This window comes from Melozone crissalis, unplaced genomic scaffold (genome assembly GCF_028551555.1).
Source record: "Melozone crissalis strain CALT ecotype California unplaced genomic scaffold, PUWL_Pcris_2 ptg000002l_1, whole genome shotgun sequence".
Lineage (NCBI taxonomy): Eukaryota > Metazoa > Chordata > Aves > Passeriformes > Passerellidae > Melozone > Melozone crissalis.
The window spans coordinates 18,843,553-18,871,367 of NW_026535780.1; the positions used below are offsets into that span (position 1 = coordinate 18,843,553).

The 27,815-nt window shown below is 40.4% G+C and overlaps 1 long non-coding RNA gene across 2 annotated transcripts; it reads right to left on the reverse strand.

Annotated features, from left to right (window-relative positions):
• Positions 1–27,002, reverse strand: LOC128945438 (uncharacterized). 2 transcript variants are annotated; one of them, XR_008483876.1, is made up of 4 exons: positions 26,844–27,002; positions 26,256–26,316; positions 26,056–26,107; positions 1–1,838 (listed from the first exon to the last, which is right to left on the reverse strand). It is a non-coding gene; the product is annotated as an uncharacterized LOC128945438 (long non-coding RNA). The 2 variants fall into 2 exon arrangements; XR_008483875.1 differs by lacking the exon at positions 26,844–27,002 and having other exon boundaries at positions 26,256–26,401.
• Between the last annotated feature and the right edge of the window lie 813 nt (positions 27,003–27,815).

A 27,815-nucleotide genomic window follows, 5' to 3' on the forward strand; every position in this document is an offset into this window, starting at 1 on the left:
TGCCCAAAAAATGCCTTAGTCAGGGGCTATTGGTGTAATGCAGAATAGCCTGAAGTTTGGAAGTTGCAAAATTCCTCTTGAGGATTAGACTAACATTGGTTGCCCTAGGAAATGGCATGCTATGGAAAAAGTCCAAGTATTAAATTAATTGTGTCCTCCTTAGTTGCATAGTGCAATCATTAGATGCACCTCAAAATGTTAGCCAAGTAGTTACGTACTTCTACCAGGACCACAAACTAGGAATCCTCATTTTCATGCAAGAGAATGCTTGAGGCAGTTCTTGAGAGCACTAAGATCTAGAAAGTGTATTTTCAAAAGGAATTTTGGGTATCATGAAACAAAATGCAGTGAGAAAAGCATATCTGAGAAACAGGAAATTCTCTTGGTGAAGTCGTTTTTTGAGGCTGTTTACACCCAGATTCTCCTCCACTTTGAAGTGACTGAAAGAGGAACTGTAGCTAAATATATACCATGCTCAGGGCACTTTTAATGGGAGGGCTGTAAGTAAATGGAAATGCTAGCACATCCTTAATGTCATGTTTTCATCAGTTCCCACACATCTGTGTCTTTTAATATAGTTTGATATTCAACAAGTTATCATATTCCCTTTGATACATCTGCAATCCCATATGTAAAAGATATATCTATCTCTTTCATATATTTGCTTTTAAGGTATATTTCAGTAAGTTGCAAAGCACAGAAAAGTAGCCTGCATTTTCACTTTTTCCTCAGCAAGGGTACAGTCCTAGCAGGTTATGGATTGGCGGTCAGTTTCACCTAATATTTTTGGTTCAATGATTTTGTAAAAGTATTTAGCATGAAAGGATAACTCAAGATGCAGAGACTGTTTTAATAACACAGTAACATTTGACTGAGTTTTATTACTAAGCTTTATTAAGCAGCTTTAAGGTTAGCTTCAAGTCAGCTCTGAAGCAGACAATCAAGTTTGTAGCTTGGATAAACAAATGTATATAAGTTTGAGGGTATAAATCAGGCCATCAGTTACAGCAGTCTTAGATCAGAAGAAATAAAAAGCTTATGGATTAATTTCTTTGTGTTTTCTTGGTTTACAATTGGTTTTTACTGAGCAAAGCTTCAGCAATCCTTCTTCATCTTTGTTGTTATTTCTTTATTTAAGAAACCACAGTATGGTACTGGCAGACATTGAACATAGCAGGGGTTTATGCCTTTGTAGAAGCATGAGCATTTAAAAAAATCTCAGCTTCCAAAATCAAAGGCAGAGCTCATCTGAGTGTTTCCCTTTATCAGACACTGTTAATATCACTTTGCATGTTTATAATCCTTGTTGTAGCATATCTACTAAATTATTTATCATTCATAGTTTCAAGCTAGGCTAACTGATGAGTTACAAACATCCTCTGAGAGAACATTCACATTTTTTATTAAACACTGGTGAAAACATGATTTTAAGCCTAATTTGCCTCCCATTCTGACTCTTATGACCCTAGCCCCAGGCAAAAGAGCATTTTAACTAGAAGCCCCCAAAATCAGAGTTCAGTAGACAGCCTGGCTCTTCTCTACAGTGTAGTTTAAAGGAGAATGACTGGGCTTGGCAAAGTCTCTTCTTAATGGTCTCACCTCCTGAACTGGAAACTCCACTTCTTGTCTGTTTTTTCTTGGCTTTGGTGTCTGCACCCCTACTCCAGCAGCTGAGATTGGAGACACAATGTAGTTGCAATAACAGCCATCCATTAAATTTGCAGCAAAGATTTTGCCCAAGGCTTGGAGTGTCCTATCTTTCTTTTGAAGCATTCAGTAGTCCTCAGCAGGCTTGGTGGGCACACAGGAACGTGTAAGAGGTGCTCAGTATCAAGCATCTGGGGAGAGAGACGTACAATACAAATAAATGATGAGATGGAGAGGGCTGAAAGTACTTAAAGGATGTTAGTCTTGATAGGGAATCACATGAAGAAGGGCTGTGTGTTCTTTTTAGTCCTGCTCCTCCTCTCCTCCAGTCACGAGAGATGCTGTAAACATAAAAATGCTTTCTAGTCATACTTGAGGGGAGTTATACAGAAGAAGGATGAGAAACAGGGTAGAGGAACTAGGTCTGTGCATGAAGGAGCCTGCTCCCTCTGACCCCAAACCTGTTCCATTCATGGCAACTTCTGTGCACCCTTTCCTGCACTCGAGGGCAGCTTTTCCATAACAGGAAGAAGGAACCTGTGATGCTGGAAGAGACAGCCTTGCACACAGTAATTAAGATTAGGGTGTTTGCTAAATATAAGGCCTGTGTAGAGAGCAGATCTCTATTATAGGGCACACAACTTAGGCAAGTAGGAGTCCAGGTGCATGGTATTTTGGACTTTTGAAAACAAATATTTCCAAATGGTACCTCTTAGCGGGTTCAACAGAGACAAAAATTGCTGTGTTGAAAATATTTAGATGTGTTGAAACTATTTATTGACTTTGAGACTGACTAAAAATGCTCATATATTGATACCCAAAAGCATGTGTTTAAACTGAAGTTATTTAGTAAACCTGGTTCAAATGATATCATTAGATAACATCAGAAGGAGGTTTCCAAACTTGATCTTTCAAAGACTTAGCAGCACACAGGTGTTAGTCATGTAAGTAGATATATTGGTCTGCCCTCTTTGATGGTACTGTCGTCATAAACTCCAAAGGAATGTTGTAAATAGTTGCATACAACATTATTAAACACAGAGGAAAGGTAGACATGTCACTGGTAGACATTTTCAGGCAAAGACATTCACAAAACCTGAAGGCATACAGAAATTTCCATGGATAAGCTCTATAGCTCATTCCTTCTTCAGTTCTTTACCTGGATTTAGAGTTTGTTTCTGAATGTGTTTGTTTGGAGGTTTGAGCCACCTATACCATTGCTTCTTAATCTTTATTATAACAATTTCAATTTTACCAGTTTTCACTGGGCACAATATTTTTTTTCAACTATCTGGCTCTTGTGTACTTTCCATTCTCAAAACACTGTATAAGCATTTTATGTTGGATATATTGCCTCCAGCTGTCCCTTGAAGCACTTAAAATTGCCTTTATAAAATATGTGTACTGTAAATCAAGCATATAGTCCCTTTGAATGAATCTGCTCTAGAGTGCTTTCCAAGTCATCAGGCAAAACAGACAGTCTGCAAACCCAGGTGTTGCTTTAGAAAATAAACACATCAGCAGCATATCAAAGCTCAGGAAGAAGTTCTTAGCCTCAAAATGGAGTCATTCCCCATTATTGCTCCCACAATAACAGAAATGTTGATGTGAACCATTGTGTTGTGCTCCTCATTCCCTGGTATGCAGCCCCAATTCACACACCAAGTTGAGGTATTTCAGTTTTTTATTCTGGTTTGCACAGTGTAGGGAGATAACCCAAAAAGGCTGGCTCCCTTATTATCAAGACTATGCATTTTAACAAACAAAGGCATCAGCACTCACTGGTTACAGAATACATATTTATTTTACTAATTAGTACTCAAATTCCTATTAGTTGTATCTCTTGCTCCTCATGCTAATTAGTCTGCATGTGCAGTTCTTCCCTCCAGTTGAGTCTGGGGTCTGCTTTAAGTAGGTGGTCAATGAGTCAATGGTCACAATCTGTCACAGCCAGAATTGCCTTTCCCCCAGTTACTGCTGAGTTCTGCTGACTTCACTCCTGGTGGCTCTCATCCAGACAGCCCATTCATCTTGGGATTGTCTTCCTTTTTTCTTAAAACAAAAGATTAGCCAAGCATACAACATTCGCAATGCAATTGCTTAATCATAACTGTCCAGCTAGAGCTACTGGGAAACAACCAAAAAACAAATTGCAAAGTTTGATTCAAATCTTGAGCCACTCAAATCTTGGGGGGCTTGATATCATTTGTAGAAGTCCTGACTTGATCAGAGAATTTCTTCTTCATTGAAAGAGCACAATAAAAGCTTTCTACAACATTGAATTAGTTTGTAAAACATCTGAACAATGTTTGCTTTCTTCACACTTCTTGTGATCACAAATAAAAGGGTTAAATACAGGAAACTAGTACCAAAACTGGGATAAAAAACAGATATTTCTTTTCCTATTATACATATTTCTACTTTTGTGGGTAGTTTTTTTTTTAATCTTAAAAGGTGTAAAGATGATTTTTTAAAGTAAGTTTGTGCAAAAGGAAGAGTTCCCAACATTTTCTTCCTATTTTTCACAATTTTATCAGCATATTCTGCAATCACTCTTTCAATGTTGTTTGTGTTCCTTCATGAAACATTTTTTAATATATAAACACCTTATACTGCTCCATGTGTAGAAAGCTGTTAGCTTTGTCATTCTGTATGGTCCCAGTGGTAACACTTATCATCCTTTATTCTGTTTCCAGTCAATAACAGTGGGAGGTTCAGCCCTGTTTCCCTTCCTCCTCTGCCTTCTTCCTGGCATTCTGCCTATGGCCATGGAGTAGCAGGTGTGTATTATCAAGCAGTTACACCAGTTGCTTCAGGCATGCACATCTCTTCAAATTACCTTCTTCATGCCTCTCATCAGCTGTTGCTGCTTTATCACTTTACTGTCAGATGGGCAGCAAGCACCAGTACTAATCCAGGACCAGCTGAGATGCCATTCTGTCCCTACAGCAGCACCACCTTATTATTCCTTACTGGAAACTGGATAACGGAATAAGATTTTTTTTAATGTAGTTTAATTCTTCATTATGTGTGTTACTGATATTTGTCAAATAATAGAGGAATCATTTAAGAGCGAAGGAAATATTGAAGAGCTATTATGCACAATTTTTAATGAATTTTGAATGAAACTCCACATCACTCCAGCAAAAAATTTGCCTTAATGTGAAGTATTCCTAATTTTCTTCTTTAGGCATCAAGATCTTCCAGATTAGTCTCACATCTATCAAGACATACAAAACTATTGAAAAGTTTTGCTATGAAATTCGTGCATTTTAAAGTGTAAATTCTACCTCACCCCCTATACAGTGCACAAAAATTTCCATAAAATAATCATTTGACTAGAAATAAAAAGACAAAAATCATTTGGAGTTGACTTTATGTGATACTTAATAACTTGGGCAAGTAGTTACAGTGCATGATGCTAATGTTATCCTTCACTACAGAAAGCAACCAAGTGCACCCAATATATGGACTTTGATGATAGTCTCTGACACCCTATATGCTCTGTAGGAATTAACATGGCTGGAGTAAGACTCTGGCATGACCATGGCACCTCTGTATGACCCTTTCCATTCCACAATGACTTTTTGCAATTGTAAGAAAAAGGATATAGTGCCTGTGAAGCTACAGACTTTTTCTGTATCACATATCTTGACCTAAGGTGCCAGAAGAGAGCTGCTGGATTCCAGGAGAAGCCTTTTTGGCCCCACAAAATCAGATGTTAGGGATTTCCTTCATCTAGATCTAGAAAGATCTCCTCAAAGGATAGACATGCACACCAGTAATGACAGAGGCATAAATTACCTCCAGTCTGAATCCATGGACAAACTGCCCCTGCTGTCCCTAAGGACCTGTGCTGCCCTGAGGAGCACTGACATGCAATGTGCAGAGATCCCAAACTGTGAAGACTTGGTTCAATATAGGTAACTGTCCTGATTTTAGCTGGGATAGAATTAATTTCTTTTCAGAAGCTGTTACAGTGCTGTGTTTTGGATTTGGAATGAGAATGGTGTCGATAACACAGTTTTGGTTCTTGCTAAATTATGTTTATCTAAATTGAGGACTTTGATTTAGTTAATGGGGTTGTTGTTTGGGATTTTGTGGTTTGTTTGTTGGGTGGGGTGTTTGTTTGTTTGTTTGGTGGTTTTTTTTGGGGGGAGGAGGCGTTTAGTGTTGGTTTGTGAGGGTTTTTTTTTTGGTTGGTTGGGTTGGGATTTTTTGGTTTTTGGGGTTTTTTTGTCCTATGCTCTGCCAGAGACAAGGTATGCAAAAGAAAATGGGAAGGAGCATAGCCAGGTGACTTGAACTGACCAAAGGGATATTCCACACCAGAGAACATCATGCCCAGTATATGAACTGGAGGAGTTACACAGAAGGGGGGACCAGTCAGGGTTCAGGAAGGGGGATCTGACATCACTGAATGGTGAGCAATTGTACTGTGCATCATTTGTTCTTCCCTTTTTATTGTCATGATTACTATAATTTACCACTATTACTGTGTTTTACTTTGGTTTTGATTATTAAACTGTTTTTATTGCAACCTGCAAGCTTTACTTTGATTCTCCTCCCCATTCCACTGGGCTGAGGGGAAAGAAGGGACTTCAAGTGAGCGGCTGCGTGGTGCCTAATTTCCAGATGGACTTAAACTATGAGCAATGTAATTTAATTGGCTAATTCCAGGGAAAACTGTGTTACAAATACTAACTACTTTCTCACTTACACATGGTTATTATGCTAACAGAGGTTGACAAGTGTAAAAAAGAATCACATCTTTCTTATTTGAATCCATAGCATTAAAAAGTTATTTGGGGTTTTCATGTTTTTGTGGTTGATTTGTTTTGCAGTAGCTATGTTCTTTCTTTCTTTCTTTCTTTCTTTCTCTCTCTCTCTCTCTCTCTCTCTCTCTCTCTCTCTCTCTCTCTTTCATCTCATGAAGAGTCTAATGAAGCAGTTCTTTAAAGAAATCAGAAAACTGGCAAGAAAACTGCATGTGAGGTGTTGAGTTTCTGTTGAGAGCAAAGATTGTGTATCTTGGGTCTCTGTAACACCTTTAGTCTTTATGATTTCACCCTATTGTTTCCTAGTTTCCCCTTTCTTTAAAAGTTGTCATGCACTTTAAGCTTTCAGCCCTTCAGATGCCTCATGTTACTTCATTGGTCACTACTCCTCCACTCCTCCATTTGCTGGGCAGAAGGCAGATTACACTTCTTAGGCAATACCTTTGAAGATTGCTTCAGAATTAAGACTGATGATAAACTTAGTTTGTTGTGATAAAGTCAATCCCAGTAGGGACTGACCTTAACCCAGGACACTTCTCAAGAGATATGAAGAAGCTTTTTGTAAACTTACCCTTTAGAGACACACCAAATTGAGGAACAATTAATTGCACTGACATTTGGAATCCACAAAGCATTTTTTTTTATTGTCTTGATTTTTTTAATACCGCTTTACTTATTTAAGTTTAAGTAGCCCTTTCCCATCTTTGTTGTTATTACTTTATTTCAGAAATTATAAATTGAGTCTATTCAAGGTAATGGAGTTGCTCAGGCAGGATTTTCCTTTGGCAAGTCCATGATGACTACTCCCATATATGTTCTTCATGTTCTCAGAAGACTTTAGTTGCAATGTGTATCTTTCAGATAGCATACAGAAAATATTTAATCAGAATATATTTTTAATTTGAATACATTTCTTCCTCATTTCTCTGCTACAAATTTCTCACAATATATTTTCTGACTCAGTACATATACCATGATCATCATGTTTGTGGACAGCAAACACAAACAGGGCTGGATCAACTCTTATCTAGATCTGGGGACTGTGTTGTGTGTGGGGCTTCACACACTGTGTCTGAATCCATGTGCTTGCTGGAGGAGCCTAAAGAAGGATGGACCAGGAGAAGGTTAAGGGCCATGTTACCTGTCTCCCCTCCCTGCCTCTTCTTCAGGTTATTGTCCCATCATTAGGAATTATTTCTCTAAACAGGTAACAAACTGGAGGAGGGAGATTAATAAAATTCTATACCACAAGTAGTTACATAGCTGAAAACTTGATCTGATTCAATAGGACATTACAGTAGCTGTAGAAGAAATTATCCTCTTTGGCATCAGAGATTTTGCATATGCAGAATAGGAGACAGAAGCAGTCAGGCTTGCTTAGCCTTCAGTGTAACAGAAGGCTGCTTCAACAGAGGTGATAAAGTAGTTGTAACTCTTCTGCATCCAATTACAAGGTTTCTAATTATGCAGAATTATTTAGGATTTCCTCAAGGAGTTCATTTTAGAGAGTACCAGACATTGTCTCTGAAGACCTCTTCTAACCTGTCGCACTTAAAAGCTTTCCAGCTTCTCAGATGTGCTGCTCAAGGGAGCTCTTTCTATTTTATTGGTATCCACTAGAGAAAAATAAGCAACAGCCAAGTCATAAAAAGGTTGGGGTTTATTACTTAACATTACAGCAATTTGCTGTTTCTAACCTCGTTGGGAAATTGCAAGGAGGTGAAGATGAGTGGATGAGCTGATTCACTGGGGAGTATGATTGATTGATGGTGGGAAATAATGACAAGTCCCAAGGAAGCACACAGGAGAGAGAAACTTCAGCAAAAGGGGAGCTTTAAAGAGAAGTGTTCTATTTTTTTTTTTTTTTTTAACAAAAGCACCCAGTATCTTTATGATATGCTTTGATGTGCAAAATTTTGATGAGGTTATTTTCAGAGCACAGGAAGCTCTCCTTTCTTTGGGAATGTGAAAAGGCTGTGCTTGCCACCCCTGGAAACAGCTGTGGGATTCACAGCTCACCCAGAACTCCTAAGAAAGTAGATTCACATATTTAGCCTGTATTTCCTTTTGTTAACATAAAACCAGCTGGTTTGAAGTAGTTTGTTACGATGAGTCTGGAGTAGGTCACCTGTGGCTGGTGGTGGATGTACAGCACATTTGAGTGGATGCTGAACTGGTCCTCTTCACCTCAGCACTTAGTTCAGAACAAAGTACATGTAAAAAGCCCCAGAATATTTCCCCATGTTTCCTGCCCTCCCACAGACTGTAACCATCTCTGTGGTTTGGAAACAAAGTTGAAGAGGGAAGCTGTGATTTCAAAGCAACACAACAGGAGGGAAATGATCAGTGTGGCCACAGGGTCTGCCGTGCCTGCTGTCCTGGGGAATAGTGATGGAATTGCTCTGCTGGTGGCAAATACTTGCAGATGCAGCACAGGGATCTGCAAGAGATCTCCACTGTGTCTGCAACAGCATCTCTGCCCTTAGCATGAGGGCAAAAGAAGAGAAAATTGGTCAGCTGGGGGGACAAACTACACAGCTAAGAGATTTCTTCTTTCTCAGAGCTCAAGCAAGAGGAAACCATAGAGAGAGGAGAGGAGAGGAGAGGAGAGGAGAGGAGAGGAGAGGAGAGGAGAGGAGAGGAGAGGAGAGGAGAGGAGAGGAGAGGACCACACTGAGGGAAGGCAAGCAGCCTGTCTCTAACACATCTTTGCTTTTAGGGGAACTCAGGACATGGGTAAATTTTTTGGCTCTTCCTCATTGTTGGCATATATGGCCACTACAGCATTAAGTCCTCTGCTTTAAGATACAGATTATCACATAAACATGATCCTCCATTTTCAGATTTTTTGGAATTAAACTTAGGCATACACTGTACTAGCACGGGTAATGTTGCTACCACAGTGGTTATTTTTTATTTCCTATATTTCTGCAGCAGCACAATTCAAAATTAAAAGAATGAACATGACTTTAAGACAGAAGAACCCCCTGTAAAGGAAATTAATCTCATCAGGCTTCTGAACTGAAGCAGTTCTGTTTCTGCAGAACTGAAACAGTCCTGTTCAAGTGCAGAGGAGGCCAAAACTAGTATGTGCAAGAGAGTCTGTACGGCTTATGCAGCTTCAGGAAAGGGGAACTGCCACAAAGGGATTACTCCTGGTGCTTACTTCAGACATCACTTTTCAACCTAGGTAACCAAAAAAATTATAAAAAAAAATTAAAGAAAATAAGGGACTGTATCATTATTAAGATTTTAATTAAGGAATGAGAAAGGTTAAAAATAAAACAGAAAAATCTTCTTTTTTTTTTACTTCCTGAGCATTTATTAGGCAGCCAACACAGGCCAGCTTCTGGAAAAACACTTGTTTAACAATTGGACAAAAATCAAAAGATATATTTGAAGGACATCTCTTTGGCAGCTCTCTTCAGCATGCAGTAAGGCTCCTTTAAAAATGTTACAAGCCAGTCAATCTAAAGATGCCACGTATCTTTTAAGAGAGATTCAAAGCGAAACTAATCTGCTTAGGGTCATCATGACCCCGTAATAATGTATATTGTCTGTCCTTGTCTCATGTTCAGAATACCAACATGACAATCAGATTTTCCTAGAGAGCATATTATTAATCGTTGCCCTTTATAATAAACTGTTGGTTTTATCTGTATGATATACAATATGAGCCCAGGATCCTGTCAAATACTCATCCTTTATGGAACTCTCACTGCCCAGCAACATGGGAGTGGGAGTCTCTTCTGAGACCACTGAAAATATGTCCATTGTGATTTCCCTTAGCTCAGGAAAAGGAAAATGCAAACAACTCCAGAGAAAGAAGTGCAAATTGCACAGACTACAGTACCCTGCATGGGCCCAGCTCTGTGCTGGTTTCAGGCAGGCAGTTGGATGGATGCACACACTGCAGCAGGTGAGACTCCCTCCCACTTGGCTCTGCGGGTGCAGCTCCATCAGTTCCTGAACTAGGCCAGGTTCCCTCTTGGGAAACCCTCAGGAATTAGCAACTCTAATTGCATTACCCAGAGAGATTTTGGCCAAGAGTGAGACCTTGATGAAAACTATCTATCTGTCTTTTGCCCATCTCCAGGTATTTCTTAGCAAGTTTACCCCCTTTAAGTGGATATAATTTAGCAAAATTATAGCTCTTTATAACCTGTATAGCTTTAAACAGCCAGCTTGAGGCCCAGGGACTCAAGGAAAAGGCAATAGGAATACTTAGAGCTAAAGAGCATAAGAGAAAGAGCAGTGCAAATGCAGCCATCCAATAAAAGAAGTGCTTGTGTTTTATCTAGATTCTCTTGCCATTTATACTTAAAATAATCTGATTAGTTCAGGTTATTCAGCACTTGGAATGTTCCCTTTGCTGCTTGCCAAAAATAAATTACTAAGGTTTATTCTTTCTGCTAGAGGGCATTGGAAAGGGAAGCCACGGAGAAAAATACAAGAGAGTGGGCTTTTCTCTATTGAGAAATACTCAGAATACTCAGCATGTATTTATAATGTGTTTATAATTTCTAAGTACACCTGAAGCCTACAAGAGATCAGAATTTTGAGACCACAAACAGGAGAGAATTCAGGAGCTGCTTAGTCAGAAATGATGGGAAGAACATGTCTCACAAGAGTGCCACAAGGTGAGGATTGTTGCACCCTGCTCATAACCTTAGCAAAGGAGAAAACGAATATTTCTGTAATTTTGCCCCTGATTAAGTATGAAGTCCTGAGGGAAACAGAGTGTCTTAATGCTGTTTCCCTGCTCACAGAGGATATTTCTATGCATAATTCTGTTCATATCCACTGCTATGCCAACAAATGTGCATCAAATTCCTTTCCACTGATGTTTTTTTTCAGAACCTCTGCCAAACCATCCAATCCATGGGGATTTTTTTCAGCGTTGATGTACAGTTTGAGAGACTATAAACTTTAGTTCCTGCAAGATACACACAAAAGGGAAGTAAAGAGAGAAATCAAAATCTCTTGCCTGCTTTGATGGCAAAATTGTCTGTACAACAAGGAAGCATAAATTCTTTTGTTCTTTTCTTTTAAGTTTGTACAGATGCCAAACTCATCCTCTGCTAAATTTCAGTATTTCAAAAATGCAGTGACTTAACTCCAAGGGGTTTTGCTGATGAATTGAAATCCCATCCCTCTAGTTTTGAAGCTAACTTTTCCAAAGCAGCACATGCAGCCATTTTTGTACCTGGGTGTAGAGGTTATCCCAGTTCCAACCTCAGACCCTTTCTTCTGTATGCAAAGATCTTTCTTCATACTCACTTCCTTACCCAATCAAGAACCACTTTCATCCTTCAAACTAAAGATGGAGCTGTTAATGAGTACTAGTTAGATTAATCTTCTTCTAGTATCTTCTAAGTAGACAAAGGACTTGTCAGTGGAACCTGGGGAAAGGAAGGGGGAAGCAAGAAGAGGAAAAGAGAAGAAAGAGTTTATTAGGGAAACCCACTTCATAATTACCAAGGATACCTCTGATTCCTATTTCTGAAGTACAAAACTAAAGCAAAAACTTGCATTTAGACCTATAAGTTTGAAACCACTACAGCTACCAAACAATTTGGCTAGCTTGGGACAATTTCATAGGCAGCACTCTCCATTATGCTGTTGTTGCCTCATGTGAGTTACATTCTCAGTAAAGTGAGCAGAAGGAAAGGATCACTGAGTTAAAGAGAGAGACAATCTCCAATAAGAACTCAGTTCCCATTATTACTGTTAATTGATATATAGTGAAAATGAATAAACAGTTACCATCTTTATAATTAAAAGGTAATTGTCTAAACCTGTGGCTGTAGTGTAAATGGAGATGTGCTAACACAACTGAAATTTGTGCAAGTATCATCAGCAACTAATCACACCCTTCTTCTCTATAGGCTTGCTTGAATTTGCTTATTTTGGAAACAAAGCAAAGCTTTAACCTCATTTGTTAAAACTGTATAGGCAGCAGAACTAGCCAATGTTTTACTCTGTCCCATGACCTGCTAATAAAGTTCCCAGAATCAGCAGATTTCCAGGTGCAGAAGGTTTGACTGGTGGCAATATACATGATGGCAGTGACTCATGGGTTGTAAGATTAATAATGAAGTACCTAGCTCTGATGTGTGTCCCAGTAATGTATTCCAGTGGTACATATTTAGCATTTTACACCAGCATTTCTGTGAGGTGGCCTGAAGGTCACCAGCATTAAACATGGTGACACAGTCAGGTTCAATCAGCATTTACAATAATATAGGTCTACACTGAAATCAGTATTAAGACATCAGCAAGGTAAGGGAGAGATCAAGAGCACTTAGCTTTTCTTCTGGAAAGACACAGAACAAAAAACATGGCACTACCTTTCCCACAAAATTTTACATGTGCAGAGGTGATGGGAGCACGTAGGTACTAACTCATAATTCTTGGAATTAATTTCTAAATTTTCCTATCATATCCACTCAGACTCTCAAATTACTTTTGTTATAACATCACTCCAGTTATAATATGTAGGGAAGTTCTGACTCCTTGAAAATTGTGCTCATTCTGAATGAGAAGAAAATCAACTTTTTATAGTTTCTTAAAAGACAGTTTCTAGAAGAGATGCTGTTTCAGGAAATTTGAAATGCATTACCCTAAGATAATTACCTAGCAAAGAGGTTTCAGTTTCAATCATGAAAAAATTTATTCTGAAAAGGATCCAAATTAATCACACTGACATTGTTAAAATGCTTTTCAATTCTTTTCATCATAGAAATTCATGAAAAGCAGTGCATTTTTCAGGTAGTTTAGTTTTTAATGAAGCTTCATTTCCCAAAGGAGAAATTAAAATAAATTTCTTACCTTTTTTAATTTCTTACCTTTTTAACTTTATCCTTTGTTTTCTATACTCTGTTCATCTGACACAATTGTACAAATGCTGGACAGACTCTTGCACCACTACCACTACCACTACCACTACCACTACCACTACCACTACCACAGTTTCTAGGCATGAGTCTCTTACTCCATCTGTCAGTACAAAAGTGTATTACAAGACAGGCATTACAGCTTAATGTATTTTACAGATGGAAAGTTGCCTAAGGGTTAAATATTGATATCAAACTATACTGATAAGTGCTATAAACCTACAGCACACCCCAGCTTTAATCTAGTTTTTCATATTGGATATGAGTGCTGGCTAAATGAGGCCCTTCTGCTTTTAAAGAGGTGATCAGAGTGAAATGGGTAGATTAAGAAAAGAAGCTTATCTAAAAAAATTAAGAGGGAGGAGTAAGGCCTGAAGTTGAAAAATACACAGACAGTATCTCAATTAACAAGAAAAAGCTTTCGAAAGAATGGATGTACTTGAAGCATGGTAAAAAAATTAATTGGTTCTCTTGAGGTTAAGAGGGAATTAGAGGGAGGATGGAGTCGCATTGCAGACCTGTTGTGTAATTTCCCTGCCTGCTTTTACAATTGAAGTGGATGGAGATTTGCTTTAGCTGGAAGCCCATTTTCACGAACACAAAGAAAAGAACTAAAAAATAATGCTCAGCTTGCAAGACAGGCAGGACACAGCAGGGCCAAAGGGAGCTGAAGCAAAAGATTTGTGGGTAGGAAACTGTCAGAGGTAACTACTGACAAATATTTGTCAGGCTGGTTTTGGTTGATTCTAAAAGCAACACACGTTCTGAAGGACGGAAAAAAAAATGTAAAACAAATACCAATACGAGAATCAAGGCTTATTTGCCAGAGATTAGCACGCTTTTATTACTGAGCACACATATGAAAATCTGACCTTTGGCAAGGAGGTGTAATTAGACAGTGTGCACACTGCAGGCAGTGTGGCTTTCCCCCAAAGGACAGCACGAGAAGCAGCAGGGGCTGAGGTGCTCCGGGGTTATAACGAGGAGACCTGCACATTCTGGGCAGATGTCCTCTGTGTAGCAAATACTGCCCATGTGGGAGGAGCAGAGGGTGCACACACTCTGTGCAGCTCAGGAACCTCACCAAGTCAGTGAGACAAGATCTGGCTACAGCCTCTCTAGGTCCTCGGTCTTCTGCAAATGTACTTTTGCCCCTTCTCCAGATAGTACAGAGTTGGCTGATGAGTTATTCCCAGGCTGCAGGGGTCTGTGGTAATGTTCCTTTACTAAGGGCTGCTTTAGTGTCTTTGACATGTCTTACACATAACTTGCTTCCTTTTCAAGTGAGATCCATCTGATAAATACTTCTGTTTACTGTTTAACTGCCTTGCGTTCCTCGTTGTTGGCAACACCAAGCAAGTAAGGCTGGTAAATCTTAGCTGTTAATTAAGGCTATGCTGAGTCAAGGACTCTGTCATAAATACCCACTTTATTGCCACATGCAAGAAGCTAGGAGAGCAGTGCAAACTGTTTGAGTGTGAGCTGCAAATCAGGGAGGGAGAATTTACATAACTCATCCACCAGCTATCCTTAAATTGAGCACTGATTTTCCTCTAGTGCATGCCACCTCCCAGGACAGGCAGACTCCTGTTCCCCATTTGTGTCTGCTGAGCAGGGAGGCAGGATAGCCAGGACCCGGACGGACCATCCAGTGCTTTGCAAGGTGCAAAGCAAGAAGGTTTGTGGGAAGGAAGCTGGCATGGGAATAACGTGACTGTAGAGGCAACTGCAGAGAAAGACTACTCTGGACCAAGACCCTGGGGCTATGAAGATCTTGTCTCTTAGAGATAAAAGAGACCTCAGCTGGGTTCCTGTGAATATTTACAAAAATAATAATAGAAGGGGAAAATTACATCTGCTACACATCTCCATAAATGTTATTCTCTCTGCAAAGGTTTCAGACTTTAAATCCTCGCTCAGTCAAGAAACTGGAATTGCCTAAGAATAATCATATTGACAAATCAAAGACAAATGGGGAATTTATGGAATCTGCTGTATTTTTAATTTTTTATGCATTGTATCCACCACAGGATTTCATCTCAAACTCATCAAAATTAAAGCTACCTCCTTGTAATCTCTTCTGAAAATAAATCACTTTCTACCTTAAGAAACAGAATCAAGAGCTAACAGCTTTGAGTTGTTAAAGATGCTGCAGTTAAACACAGAGTGCTATTCAGCAGACAGGAGTGTTCAACAGACCGTGCCAGCTTCTGCAAGTACTGCCCATGTCTCTCTCTCTCTCTCTAAGCACTTTCCCTGCTTTAATTTGTGGCTTGCAGGAATTGATAGCCCATTAGTAGGTATCTTTGGGCATCATCCTGTTAATAGCTTCCATGGTTTAATCAAATACACAACAAATGCTGCTAACCCTTGTTAATTCCCAAATTCTTATCCATGAGAAAGGCTTACTGTGGGCAATGCTCTTTGTGCAGATGGAGTTTGTACATGCATGCATTTTATTTCTGCTGCTCTCATTTAACCTGTTCACCCCCTCTGAATTTTAGGAATTGAAATACAAAATGGAGGGAAAGAAGAAAAGATGGGGGCCAGATGTGACTGGTAAACCTCTTTCCATGCACTGCAGCTTTCTAAATACTAGACAAAATTGCTGAATATCATGCAGAGGGAAATAGGAGACTAGCTTTGCACAGCTTTAAATCTCTAGTTTTAATGACTTGTTAGGCAAGATTCAGAATTTCTGAAGTGTTCCATGTCAGAAACTCACTGGCAATGACAATACAAATAAACCAAGGAAGGATGTTATTGAAGAATGTTATAAAAACCACCTTGATGCTGTTTCATCATATGACAATTTTGATTTTTATCTAAATGTGATAAGTTCAAAATGAGTTAAAATTAATATAAGCATCATGTTTATTCTCCAAAATATAAATAATATAAACTCTGTTTTCTAAAAAGAGTCACATATATTTTCTGTCCCTTTTACATGTTAAGGTAGAATATTTGTCAATGTCATTTTTATGTTTTAAAACTTCTGTCAAATCATTATTTACAAACATCTTTGATAATTTATTTTTTAGTTCTGAGCAAATACTTTAATGTGGAAAGTTGGAAAGATTATTCAAATATTATTACTCTATTCAGCTAATTCTGGTTTAGAGCCATCAGAAGGCATGTTTGCTGAAAATATACTGTTCTAGCACTTTAATTCAGAGAGACTGGAGAAAATTACCTAAAGCTTTTGGTTATATAGTATTAGGCTGTAGTGTAAAAAATAAAATCTAAAATGAAGGAGGAGTGTTTGTCTCCTGGCAGATCTGTGTTCAAAGGGGAAACCAGAGTGTGCCGGCAGCTTGGTTCATTTTGCTAAAACATTAAAACCTTTAGGATTTTGTGTGCTTTTTACAGCAAAATTGCACCAGATGAGAAGAGAAAAATAGCAGATCCATGAAACTTAAGACAAGAGTCAGGTACTGAAAATTAAAACCTTAGAGCCACATGCTGTTCTGACTCCATAGCAGGGCCCTCGGTGTGCAGAGCACATGTCCCCATGGCCAGAGGACAGCCCATGGCTGTGCCCAAGCCACCCAGCTGGGCAGGGGAGAGCTCTAGGTCTGGACCCTTTGCATGAGCTATTCCTGTCCTGACTTCTCCAGAGAAGCAGCATTTCTGAAGGCTGTAGCTTGTGCTGCACCTGATCTGTAGATTAATGGAGTTCAGCAATCTCAGCTGTTGATCTCCCACTTTTCAGGAACATGATATGTATATTTATTTACACTTGCATTGCTACTCATGAATGTATAAGCAACTGTGAAGGGAACAAAAATAAAAATAAAAAATGAGACTCATGGGAACTCTGAATTCTGATTAGAAACACTGCACATCTCTTATAATTTTGGCTCACAGAAGTTAATAGAAAATTACATCAAAGGCAGCTTGTGTTTACCAATGGTAGATCACGCCAGACCAAGCTTCTTTGATGTGCTGAGAGATATGAATAGGAAATGCAGATCTCATCTATCTGAACTCCAGGAAAACATTTAATGTGCTGTCACTTGGGACCATATCTGCTAGATAAATGGTAAAGGAGCTCACAAAAAAAAATGAAAAATGCATGAAGTTTGGAACAAGACAGATGACAAACTGATTCTGTTGAAAATCTTCTGTATGCTGGAAGGAGGTTAGTAGTAGAGACTCTTGTGGGTTTGGGGTGGGTTAGTCATTTTCTGTACCAGCACTTATGCTGTTACTTCCCCCTGAACCCGATATGTTCCCGAGGGATTTTCCTGCCAGGTGCTCCAGGGCTGCACAGCAAATGAACACAGTGCTGCCCTGGACCCTGAGCTGCATTACTCAGCCAGTGTTACAAGGCAGTTCCCTTCCTCCTTCCAGGGCAAATCCTCTCCTGGGCTGCAGATGTATGCCCCAGGGAGGGCTTCAGTACCAAGCAAGTGCGGGGAAGGGGATGCCTCCCACTTCCCTTCAGCACGGACACTTTCAGAAGAGTTTTCAGGGCTGCACAAACACCACAAAATCTTCTGGACTCAAGTCCAATTGACAGCACTGCCAAGTCATCTGCGAACTCATTAAGAAAGCAAGTTCCTGTGCTGAGCAGAAACAAACAATAAACACAGAAAGAGAGTTTTTATCTACTTTGTTACTTTTAATTGATATTGGCATGAGGTGACAAAGCAGAAGGCTGCAATATCATTCAGGAGGATCTAGGGAACCTTAGGGAATGGAGTCAAAATAGTGTGATGATCTTTCATCAAATATGTTGTAAGACCCTGCCCCTTGGACTTGCAATAAAATTTGTATTGCAAACTGCAAGTGGACCATTTGAAGAGATGATGAACCAGGGATTTATTTTCAAAGAAACAAAAATATTGTCTGAGCTCCTGGAGCAGGTCCAGCAGAGGGTGAAGATGATGAGGGGATGGGAGCACCTCACTTATGAGGAAAAGCTGAGAGAGTTGGGCTTGTTCAGCCTTGAGAAGAGAAAACTGAGAGGGGACCTCATCAATATCTGTCAGTATCTAAAGGGAGGGTGTCAAGAGGATGAAGCCAGGCTATTCTCAGTGGTGCCAAGCCAGGGCACAAGAAGCAACAGGCCAAAAACGATGCACAGGAAGTTCCACCTGAGTATGAAGAAGAAATTCTATACTGTGCAGGTGACCTTTCTGGAACAGATTGCCCAGAGATGTGGTGGAGTCTCCCTCACTGGAGATATCCAAGAACCATCTGGACACAATCCAGTGCCATGTGCTCTGGGATGGCCCTGCTTGAGCAGGGAGGTTGGACCAGGTGACCAGCTGTGGTCCTTTCCAACCTGACCCATTCTGTGATTCTGCACTAATTTCAGCAAAGAGGTCAGGACATATTAATGACATTTTCCTGGTGAGCCCTTTCTGGAAGGTGGCATAAAAGCCTTGTCACTTACTTTGAAAAAGAGAAGCAAATGAGTACCAGTGCACAGAAGCAGACATGATGCAGGAGCTAACTGCTTCTTTTAATGAGAGAAACATTAAAAAGTTTAACTTAATTAGCTCAGCAGAATCAAAGCTGAAAGAAGAAACAATTATTCTCTGTAAAGCTATCAAGACCAAACCTCAGGGAAGGAAAAGGACTTTTAGCTGACACAGCAAGACATGGAAATAAAGTGGCCATGAATATGTTTAGTCTGGAAAATAGAGAGGAGAACAACTAGCAGGAAGCAAGGTTGTCTCTCAGTAAAGGGGAAAAAAAGCATATGCAATTTTAGAACAGCAGCTACTAAAAATATGGAAGGGCCACCTGGAGCATCACCATCCTGCAGCAGGAAAAAGAAAACATGAGTAGTCAAAAGGCACTTCTTGTTTGCAGCTGGACATACAGAAGCCAAAGGGATACCAAATTTCATGGCAGTTAAATAGAACCACTTATCTCTCAATGGAAGAGACTGCTCTCAAAGCAGTATGCTAATGCTGGGATTAAAAGGCCAGTCCTACATCAGAGCAAGCAATTCCTCAGCTCTGGGGTCATAAGTGAAACTGTAATCATATCTATCTGGCCCTTTTTGGACCCTCCTGCTCCTAAAGCAAAGAAGGAAAAGACTGGCAAGAAGAGCAGCAAGCCCACAATAAGGAACTTCAGCCAACATTCAGATCCACAGCTGAAGCTGAATTGCAATGGCAGAGGGTTGGTTATAAATCCTCTGCGTTGGAAAATGAAGGATCATATAGAAAATCTTATATATACTTTTGCTATGAGTTACTGAAACTCCAGATAGGAAATAAACACAATTTGAAGATGAAAAGAGCTCTGGACATTACCACAGTGACATCCTGGCATGCCTTGCTCTGTGCCTGCCAACCAGCAGCCTGCAGACCTGAAACACAGTTTTGGTCATGTGTCTGTCTGTGAAGCATCCTGTCCTTAGCAGAGCAATTGGATCTCTGCTTAGAGGGGTGCCATTTGAGCCATCCCCCCTTGGCTGTGGCTGAGGACGAGCTGTTGCACTTCTGATTAATTCCCAAAGTAAAAATCATTACAAGCTTTGTGCAGACCACAAGATGGCACAGATGCGGTAGTAATATAGAACTGCACGAGACAGCCCGGCATGAACAGATTAGAAATAAAAATTAAGATAGAGTATAATATCAATTCAGAGATCGAGTGGAGTAAAAAAAAGTCCTAATTTGGTGAGAAAACTCTAATTTTTACATGAAGGACAGTGTTCTCTGAGCCAACAACAATGTTGAAATCTTTTAATTACAGTAAACAACTGCCTATATATTTAGACTGAAATAACTGAAAGCAGAATTTACTTTTGAACAAGATAATCAGTTTTGTTTGAGATCTAACAAAATCTCGTGATTTTAGATTCTTTTCAGTCAAATAGTACAATCATTATAGAATGGCTTTTGATTATCTGTTTTCTTAAGCTTAATTTTATTAAAATTCTTTAATACCAACAAAGCCTGTCTATCCTACAGACAATTCAATTTACAACCATTTTCAATTTTTGTATAGTAAAGGAGTTTGAGAACAATCCCTAATTAGATGTCACATACAGATGACCTTTTGAAAACAGCCTTTTTATGACACAACCACAAGGCAAGGAATGCACTCCATGATACAATAAAGTAAGTGACATGGATTTGTAGGTTTCAGATTCACTGCTCTGAAGGCGTGCCACCAGGGACTGGAGAGTATAGGAGTACTGTCTGCAGGATATTTGCTTTTATTGTCCCTTAACTACTGAGGACATTATTTGAGGTAAAGAGAAGCAGACGTGTATCAAAAACTATGCAGGGAGGAGGATTCATTACATCTCTGTAATGGGTCTTCTAAACAAAAATTATGTGATTGATATTATTCACCAGTGAGTTTTGCCATTTGTCTTGCAGCTGTTAAGCATCCAGCATAACAGACTGATATTCCCTGGTTAAGATTTCTAGAAACATCTGCAATAAAAATACTTACTTTCTGTCTATGTGCTGCCATGTTTGTCAATCATTTTCACAAATTTCAGTGATTTTGGGAGGTCCCTTTATGGCAGAATAATTGAAATGTTTTTGAAACATAAAGTCATCTAAATCCTGAAATGTGTGTGTATATACATATATATATATATATATATACACTCCAGAAATATCTAATTCTAGTCATCTAACCTATATCCAAAGAGAAGAAAAATAATAACTTTATTATTCAGCTCTGTAGTAAATCAGAATTCCTGATTAGCATTCAAATTAAAAACTGGTCTTTCAAAATTTGCTACATTAAACTGTTCTCTGATTTGGACAGTGAGGAGACTCACAGAAACCTGTGGGGTTTTTTTTAAGTAAGATCTGAAACTTTAATTGACTTTTTTTTATTTGGTTTGACGGCCTTCCTTATGTAAGTAACTAGGAAATGCCTATGACTCTTCTTGCTATGCCTGGAGTAATATTTATAAAGAATATCCTAGTAAGCAAGTGATTTGTACAATCAGTCTCTGAAAGTTAAAAAAAAAACCTCTCTCAGTGGAACACATAGAATGTCCCTGTCATTTATTGTATCCTTTTATGGTTGTGTTTTGGCTTTGGTAGAGAATACACATCCTAAAATCTTGTCTTTGAGTTGGGCTAGCACTGGGCCATTGAACCAGGCCCACAAATCTGGCACCAGAGTAATGGGAGTAGTGGGATATATCTGTCCAAATCACTTACTGTTATGCTCCATCTCAAATCCCATCTGTAAGTAGAAATTCTCTGGGAGTATTATAAGTAGAATTTGTCCAAATAAGCACAATGTTGAGAAGCAAGCCGAAACTTCAACATTCATACCCAGAAATTATTTCAGTTTCTCATGCAGAGTTGCATTTGGATAGAAATGTCTCCAAAGTTATGCTCTGTTTGGATTAAGGCTTTTGGTTCTGTAAAATAGCAGAAGGGATTCCTTATTTCAACTAGACAGTTAATAATTCTTATATTAAATATTTAACTATTAATTATTGTTAAAATCAAGAACAGATAAAATCACATCTCTCCCTCCTGCTTTTTTTACATTTATTTGCATTATTCTCCTTAGCCTAGGACTGAGCACAATAACAGCTGGAGAGCAGACAGTACTTGGCACTGAATTCTCTGGCAATATAAAATTGCTAGAGACTTTTTCTAAAATAGATGGTGATGTGTTTGCTCTTTCTGCAAGAATTCAGCTCCCCCCCAAAGATCCACTGAAAGCAAAACAGAGTCTCATCTACAGTTGTAGCAATATGATCAAAACATCAGTCCAAAAGGCCTTGAAGAGCCCTTTGCTTTCCCTGAGGTAGGAAGCAGCAGATGTTCCACTAGGCTGTGAGCACTGCCAGGCTGGGGAGAGGGGCTTGCCTGCATGTTCTGAGCTGTCAGCATGGCTGCAAAAGGTGAAATCACTGAATTGCTGTAAGCCAGGAGGTCATTTCAGAAAGCAGAATTTCAACAACTGACAAGGATTTTCAAACTGAAAAGCAAAGAAAAGAGCTGGAATCATCTCATGAGGTACTGTTTCATGGGAGATATATATCTGAGGATCGGCCTGGGAAAGGTAGGGAGGTAGGTAGGGAGAAAATTCTTCAGTTCAAAAAACTATTGGAATAATACAGTTTTTCTTTTAAAAAAATCTCAAATCCAGCTACAGAAATGAGTTTGAGATAATCTTATCAGATCCATGATCTTTTAATTGGATTCATGTAATTAAAGCCAGTTGAACAGGAAGGACAATGGCCAACACATAGTTAAATATTTGGGCACCTAAAGCAGAGCTCAGGCACAGAGGTTTTGCCAAAGTGAAAACCAGGACTCCATGTCACAGGTCTCAGACACTCTCCCAGATTGCTGTACTGTGTTATCAGTGTGTATGTGCTCATTTCTGACCCAGGAATGAGGCACAAGGCTTTTGGCATTTTTCTCAGTGACAGCCACAGTAACAAAATAAGTTACATATAGGTTGCCATTTGGCAGGAGGGCACATACACATGGAAGAAACTGTAGTTATTTACACACTCCAACCAGCCTCAAGACTTTGAATAAATTAACCAGATTCCTAAAAGTACTCTGTAGTCAATGGCTCCTTCTGAGCTCTTAAAGACCAGGACCCTGAAGACTGGAATTGGCTCTTTGTGGGAACCTCATTCCCCATCTTCAGCTGTGTGGGAAACTGTTCTTCCAGGCCTGATGAACAATGAGTGACTAAAGCTTTGCAATACAAATAACCTTATGATTCTCCCTCTTAGGGGGAACAGAGCAGGGATGGATGGACTGCTCAGGACTATTGCTTATACCTGAGCATGACAGGTACTGTGAACTGAACTTCTTTGGGTTTGGATTAATATCTGTCAGGTTTAGAAACAGTACTTCCAATTTACTGTCCCCTCCAAGGCTCTCCAAAACCACACACCCATTCCCCTTTGCCCTTCCTCCCTTCCCCTTCCCAATTCACTGGGTTGGCATTGAGAATTGGAAGCACAAAAGGCAAAGGTCATGGGTTAAGGTAAGAAGAATTTACTGGAAAGAGAGATGAGATAAGAAAATGAACAGTAACAGCAACAATTCTAATGACAGAGGTTATAAGAAAAGAAACTACTCACATGGGGGAAAAAAGCCCCAGTAATAGAAAATACTATGTTTTCTCAATATGAAGGAATCCCCTCTCCCTGAAAAAGTGTCACTTTCCCCAGCAATGGCATGAGGTGGTTCAGAATAACCGCAGTGCCCTAGCCATGCCTCCTCCCAGCTACTGCAAAAAATTAACCCTGTCCTGACCAGAACAAGGACATTATTAAATCATTTTAGCTGCAGACTAACAATAGCAGTTTTCTTCTACCTTTTTTTTTTGTGTGTGTGTGGGAATGTTGCAAATATAAAGAATAAAAGTACACTGTGCTTTCACATTGTTTTGCTTCTGACACTTATGCTTTGATCCTCTACTTAATTCTTTTTCTTAGATCTCATGAGTAAATATCTGCCTTATCTATCCAGTCTCACAGCAGGCTTTTTCTCAACATGAGCTACAGTTGCTGCTGCGTGCCCCTTTACCCTCCCTCCTCCCCTTGGCCAGGGGTGCAAACCCTGCCTCAGTAAAGCACACTGCTGCCTCCACAAGTGGCTGATTGTTTTGAGTCATTAACCTCTAACATATCAGTTTCTGACAATGGCTTTACATTATATTTATTCTCCTGGTGGTTTAGGAAAGAGCTCCAATCCATGCTGCATTCAAGCTCACCTGCTGGTGCTCATGCCTGTTGTCTGCACTGGCCTGCCATTGAACTGCCCTGTGGCTCCAGCACTGCCTGTGTCTGGTTTTCCTTTGCACCACCAAGTGGACATGGGGCCAGAGGGAAAGGAGGAGGACAGGAAAGCCATGGGAGCAGACTCAGGCCTTGTCCCAGGAGGGATCCTGATGAGGTTCCCAGAGCTGGGAACCCTGAGGTGATTTTCATCTGATGAGCTATACCTAGCCACACCCTCCTGTAGAGGTGGCTGACCTAATGGTTTTCCAGGCACACCAACATTCCTTCTGAGATTTTGTAGATCCACCCTTGCTTATCATATGTTATAGAAGAGGACTTACTTTTTCATCATCAGAGTCCTTCCTAGGAACACTGAGCTGCAGAAATACAGGATCCTCCCTTGGGTCAGATGAGTCCACGTGTGAGACACAAAGGGAAGGAAAAGAAAGGTGGCCTTTTGCTTCCTCTGTTTCTGCCCACAAGCCATGGCAACAAACATACTAAATCTGAATTTTCTCTATTTTTACTTTATGATGAAGAAAAGTTATGAGGGAGCAACGACAGGGGCAGCATTTGAGTACCCAAACCAGAGGCTGGTTTAGGGTTGGCCTACAGAGCACCAGACCAGATGGTCAAACCATGACAAAACAACAGGTTTCGAAAGCTGAGGGGGGACTCTGTATAATACTGACTCAGCCCTTTGGATACATACCAGTCAGCTCCTGCAGCAAAGAAAAAAGACCATAAAGCAGATCCATTCCCTTAGCCAAGTGCAAATAGTACTGTTCTTCTGCTGGAAAGGTTATATTTTGACATAAGCATTACAAAGTGTTTTTCCTGTCAGTTAGAGGCCACACACAGAGAGAGTGGAATCATGGAGTGGCTCAGTAACTCAATTAGACACTTGGACAGCTTGCATTTCCTCAGTAAAAAGGAAGTTTTGCTGTTTATCTATCTCAGCGCTGATGGCTCTTGCACATCACAGTCCACTGCACAGTAAGTGGAAGGTAGCTCTTGCTGCCAGCTTTAATTTGTTTGTTTTTCCCAGATTAAAGGGCAAAATCATTACACATTGGCTGACCAATTCATTTCACATGAGCAAAGATGCTAGTAAAGTACCTGGTTTCTAAATAAAAGTTTAATGATTTGACACACAGCAAGAAAAAAACAGGCTCTTTTAGGTTTTATCTTCAGACACACACGGAACAACTTTTATTTCTTGTAATAGGAGGTGAGCAGCACAGGCCAGGGGCTGCAGAGGGGAGCATGTCACTGAGTGCTGACCTTTGCTAACCTCACCTGGGCAGGTCACAAAGCCATTATCCTCCCAGTGAGGCAGTGCCTGTACTCTCACATCACAGGGCACCACAGCAGCATTCCCCACTCCTCATGGCTTCTTGATCAGAGACAGAGGGACATCATTGAATAAATATGAAACTGAGTAAAATCAGATCTCTGGTTCTGCTTGTGGTGTTAAAATTGAGGTATTGCTTCAGGTAATTTTAAAGCAGTACAAAAACTATCATCAGTAAGTTTCACACATACTCTACTCACAACTTTCTCATGTAATAAAAGTCCTGTGGAACATTTTTGATTCTTATGTTTTCATTTTTACCCTAAAAATATCAAGATGGCACAATATTTTTTCTTACAATTTTGAAGGAAGGTTCCTCTAGACAAACAAAATATTCTTGGTGAATGTTAAGGCTAATCAAAAAGGAAAGATACTGGGTCTTCATCAAAGGTCTTTTTATAGATAGAAATTAGTCAAAAAAAGTTAAATTTTTTTATAGATAGAATTTATTTTATATAGAGAATTTTTTTTAATATAGAATTTTTATAGATAGAATTTTTTTTATAGATAGATACTGGGTCTTCATCAAAGGTCTTTTTATAGATAGAAATTAGTCAAAAAATTAAATATGTAAATTATTAATGTTGTTGCTGTGAAAGTTAAAAAAACCAAGCCGCTCTATAGAAGTCTATAGAGCAAGACTCTATAGCAAGTCTAAAGAAACTTGCTCTTATTTCTACTCACCCCCACGGCTCTTGAGACTACCTTTGGAATTTCTTCTTCTTCTTTCCTCTCTCTGGAAAAAAATATATTCCCGTATTACCATCAAAAAATCAGATTAAATAAAAGCTTTTCAGTATTATTAAAAAGCAAAAATAGCCTGAGATGATCTTTCCATCTCTTTTTTAAAGCCATCTTTATGAATTGAGATAAAAATTGCTCACCCTGTGAAATGCCTTGTCTTTCCAATTGGACAGTTCTCTCTTCCATCTCTCAGGTTTTCCTCTGAAATGTTGAAAGGGAGGTGAGAGAAGCAGAAACTTTCAAGTCACACCACGGCCGAGGCTTTTCATCCATGAGAGTGTTTTAAAACAAAAACTTCACTTCACTTGTAACATATGATGTAAAATGGCAATGCCGTCTGCCCGTGGTGGGAGCACAGTCTCAGCCGCTGTTACAGGATTTCCATGCGAGAACTCCTCCTTGGCTCGGGTGTGCAGGAGCTCGGGGATCTCCCCTCAGAGCTGCCTTCCCCTCCCTGACCCCGGACCCTCCTGCTCCTCCCTGCCCTGACCCCGCCGGGCCCGCTCCTGCCCCATCCCCTGCTCCCCGCTTGCTTCCCCGCAGAGCACCGGCGCTACACGTCCCTGCAGCCCCTGACTTCTGGCTGAGACACTTTGAGGGATATGTTATATCCAAGCATCATCTTATTATCATGCCCGAGGCTTTTGGGGAGCGGAGCTGCTGGCGGTGCCCGCAGCGCGGTGTGGAACGCAGAGCCGCCCGTCACCCCTGCACTGCCGGGACCTCACCTTACACCTTATATCTTATAGCCGATCTTCGGAACGGGCTCTCGTGGCTTTCCTGGGAAACATTTCCCCAAAGTGACTGTGCTGAAGAGCGGGGAGGCAGCCAAGACGACGATGCAGACGTGTCCTGACAGACCGCAAGTTTCCTTCATGGAGACAACGCAAGTGTCGCCAGAGCCCGCCCTAAGGATGCAACAGGGAGCGTGTGCCCCTCACGGCACGGCCGGCCCTGCTCCTGCCCTCGCTGGGGCGGGCTCCCGGGGCCGGCCGGGCCGGGCGAGCGGCTCGGCCCCCGCAGGGACCCCGGCCCGGCCCCGCAGGGACCCCGGCCCGGCCCCGGGCGGGCGCTGAGGTGGCTGAGGCGGGCGGATGGCGGCGGAGCGGGGCTGCGCATCTTCCGCGATGTGAGTACGGGCACGGAACCCATCCTTCGCACCGGGCACCTGCGAGTGTTTGTGGAGGGGCACCTGGTTTGTTATGTATTGCCTTTTTCTCTTGTCTTTTTTCCTCTCCATACTTCCCCCCTCCCCGCTTTTATTTCTTCTTTTCCTTCTTTTTTTTTTTTTCCTTTTTTTTTTTTTTCTGACCTGTTATCTCCTCCCTCGGTGGAAGGGGGTGAAGCCCAGTGAGGCTGTGAATCTTCCCCCTTTCCCTTTCCCTTATCCTTTCCCCTTCCCCTTTTGTTTCTAATGGCTGCATGTGTGAGGAGAGCAGGTTAGTCTTTGGGGGTGGCTAGAAGAGGCTCTGTCACCATTCTAAACGGGTGAAAACAGTCTAAACAGTCACCTTTCTAAATAAGTTACTTCAAATTTTATTGTTTTTATTGGGGTGGGGGGGATGGGAGTGCTTTTCACTAAAGTTTCTCACCCTATAAAAGTTTTTGGGGTTTTTTCCCTAACCATGCAGGTTCTTCCCATCCCTTCAGACCCTGATGAATTTGAGGAGCCCAAGGTCAATGTGCAGAGAATCCTGAGC